Raw genomic sequence first — 3,094 nt, 5'->3', positions numbered from 1 at the left:
CATCACAGTATATATTGTCTCTCTCACTGTTTGCCTTTCGTTCAATGGAGATTAATAGGTTACTATTAAAATTAATAATCTCCCCCATCCCTCTTCACTTTCTAGACTCTCTCTTCATTTCTCCCAAGTTGGGATGTTTACAGCAAACGAGGAAGGGAATTTAGTCAAATGAACAAGGTGAATAGCAAAGTAGTTCAGTTACTTGAAAGTAGGCCAGGCTTGCCCGGCTGGCGTGGCTCAGCGGCTGAGCATCGGCCTAGGATCCAAGAGATCACCATTCGATTCTGGGTCATTTTTCTCTCCCTCTCCCTTCCTCTCTCTGAAATCAATAAAATATATTAAAAGAAAGAAAGAAAATAAGCCACACTCCTGTAGTTCTCAAACATTTAGTTTTGAAATGGCCCCAAGTTTATGGTACCAACCAATTGTTACTGGCAACCATCCGTTGGTGCCATTTATTTATTACGTTGGAGGGTTGAGCTGCATTCCCCGACGTAAAACACTGTCATCATTAAAACACACAGGGTTCTCCCCTCCCTCGTCCCCTCCCTCCTTTCTCCCATCCCTTCCTTGGTTCTTTCATTCCTTTCTCCCCTTTTACCACCACTTCTCGCTCTCTTTCCCTCCTCCCCGTCCCTCCCACTGGCATGATTCCAATGTGCCTAATGTCTATATTCAAATTTGCGTGTATCAGAATATGCAGGTTATGTAAGAATAACCTTAGAGAATACGTAAGGCTACATGTGGGTATGTTTTTAAAAATTTATATTAATGGTTTTTCCAAAGAACTCACTCTGTTTCTGAAATAGTTCTTCGTCTGGCACCATGTCCTCAGTATCTATGCGTGTTACTGTGCGTCCCTCTACTTGCTGCTTCTAACTGCTGCATGTGTGCACAGCGTGCACCCTGCACATTTCACTTGTCCCTGATGCCCCAGTGATGGACACTTAGGTTGCTTCAACTTCCTTTGCCACAAATAACACTCCCCACAAATGTCCCCTTTTGAGCCATGTGTGAATTTTTCTGGGATGTATTCCCAGGAGTGGGATTGCTGGATCATACGGTACATGAATACTTGGGTTAAGTTCTGCCAGACTGCTCTCCATAACGGTTGCATCACTGCTTGTGCATGTGCACATCCTCAGAGCCTGAGGGCAATGCACTGTGTGTTAGTCATAGTCCTTGAAAATCCCTGAAGCCAGATTAGGGACCATTGCTTAGGATGACAGAAAAAGTGGAATCACATTAATTTTTCTTCCAGGATTCAGTCTGCATTCTTATTAATAATCAAAATTACTACCGTAAAGTAAGTGCTTCATATGTGCCAGGGACTAGGGGAGGTGCTTTACATTCTTTGTCTTATTTAACTTTTACATTAATGCTGTGAAGAAGATGTTGGTATTACCACTTCTGTTTCAAGGATGTAAAAATCCAGGCTTCGAGAGTGTTAGTGACTTGCTTGAGCCCGTAAGTTTCAGATCCAAGGCCTGTTCTCTTAATCACAATGCTGTAATGCCTCCACATCAGAAAGGCTTTCTGAGATACTTGATATTTGTCCCAACTGTCAATGTGTACTGTAGGTTTTAGAACACCAGGTTCATGTTGGAGGTGGGGTGGGGAAGAGAGAAGCTATGGAATGGACCATTGCAGCCTTGGACACTAGTGTTCAATACACCATAAGGGAACACATTTGCATTGTGGTTGACAGCTCAGTTACTTTCATTAAAAAGATAAAAAAATTGTTAATCTTCACTCGAGGATATTTTTCCCAATGATTTTTGGAGAGAGTGGAAGGGAGGGAGGGGGAGAGAGAGATAAACATCGATGTGAGAAGGACACATCGATTGGTTGCCTTCTGCACCCACCCCGATGAAATGTGAGTGTAATCTTGTTTCTATGAAAATTAGGTTGAATATGTTCATAAGACTCAATAAATAGGAGTTGCTCAAAACAGTTGTTGACAAATTAGGTGTGGAGAGACAGCTGTAAAAGATGGGGAAAATCATTAAGTTTCTCCAAGGGTTTTCCACCCAGATTGCCTCGTAAGTGTCTGAGATCTTAACCCACCCTGAAGAAGCGGAACCTGAAAATCATAGGTGATCTGTTATGGGTGTGGTGTATGTAAGAAAGACTATATGCAACTCCAATTAGCAGACCCATCCTCAAAGGCTTTGACCTTTCAGCAAAATATTAGCAAATAAATATACATTTGTTTTCAGTTAAACCTAATAGTTAATGTATGATTGTATCATTTTATATCTTCCAGCTTTACCTGATTCATTTTGTTCACCAGCCAACCATATATCAGTATTGCATTGGGCAAATTTTTCTCCTGAGAATCCCTGGGTGGAGGCCACCTATTATCTTCTCTTACCATATGCTAGCTGCATCACTACCAGGGGAAATAGTCTCTAATTAGTAAATATGTACACAAGGTCAGATAATTTTTAGTAAAGTTTAAAGGAATCTAAACACGCTGCAGGTACAATGTGCCATTGCCACACTGAGTACTGACTGTTACCAGCCACTTTTTAATCTACCTTTGAATGTTTTTATTTTGCACTAAGGAGAACCTTTAGCACTCCCACACACTGGAAGGCCTGGGCTTTCAACAAGTCTCTTAGTTGCTTGTTGCTTCTGCCCGCTGAAGGTCTCAGTGGAACTTGTCATCAAAATTCTGATCTCTGCCCCTCACAACGTAGGAGCAATGGCAGAAATGGCTCCCTGTCACTCCATAATGGCTCTCCCTCTGAGATTGGAGTTCTTAGCAGTTTTGAGGGTAACATGCCTTTCTGAAAATCAAGTGACAACTTTGGACCCTCTCCGCCACAGATGCCATGCACATGGAATTTTACATATACATTATTGGGCAAGGTTTTGGACTTCAAGCCCATCCATGGATTCAGGTTCATTACCTCAGCTCTACTTGATGCTACACAGGGAGGTTAGAGGGTCTGGGTTATTCTCAGCTCTGCCATTAGCTAGTTAGGTCATCTTAGGCAAATCCATTAGCCTCCTTGGGCCTCAGTTTCCTTATCTATACAGTAAGAGATTTATCATACATTAATCTCAGCTATCCCTTTCAGTTATACCA

This window comes from Miniopterus schreibersii, assembly GCF_964146895.1.
Source record: "Miniopterus schreibersii genome assembly, chromosome: X".
NCBI lineage: Eukaryota > Metazoa > Chordata > Mammalia > Chiroptera > Miniopteridae > Miniopterus > Miniopterus schreibersii.
This window is presented reverse-complemented; position numbering follows the sequence as displayed.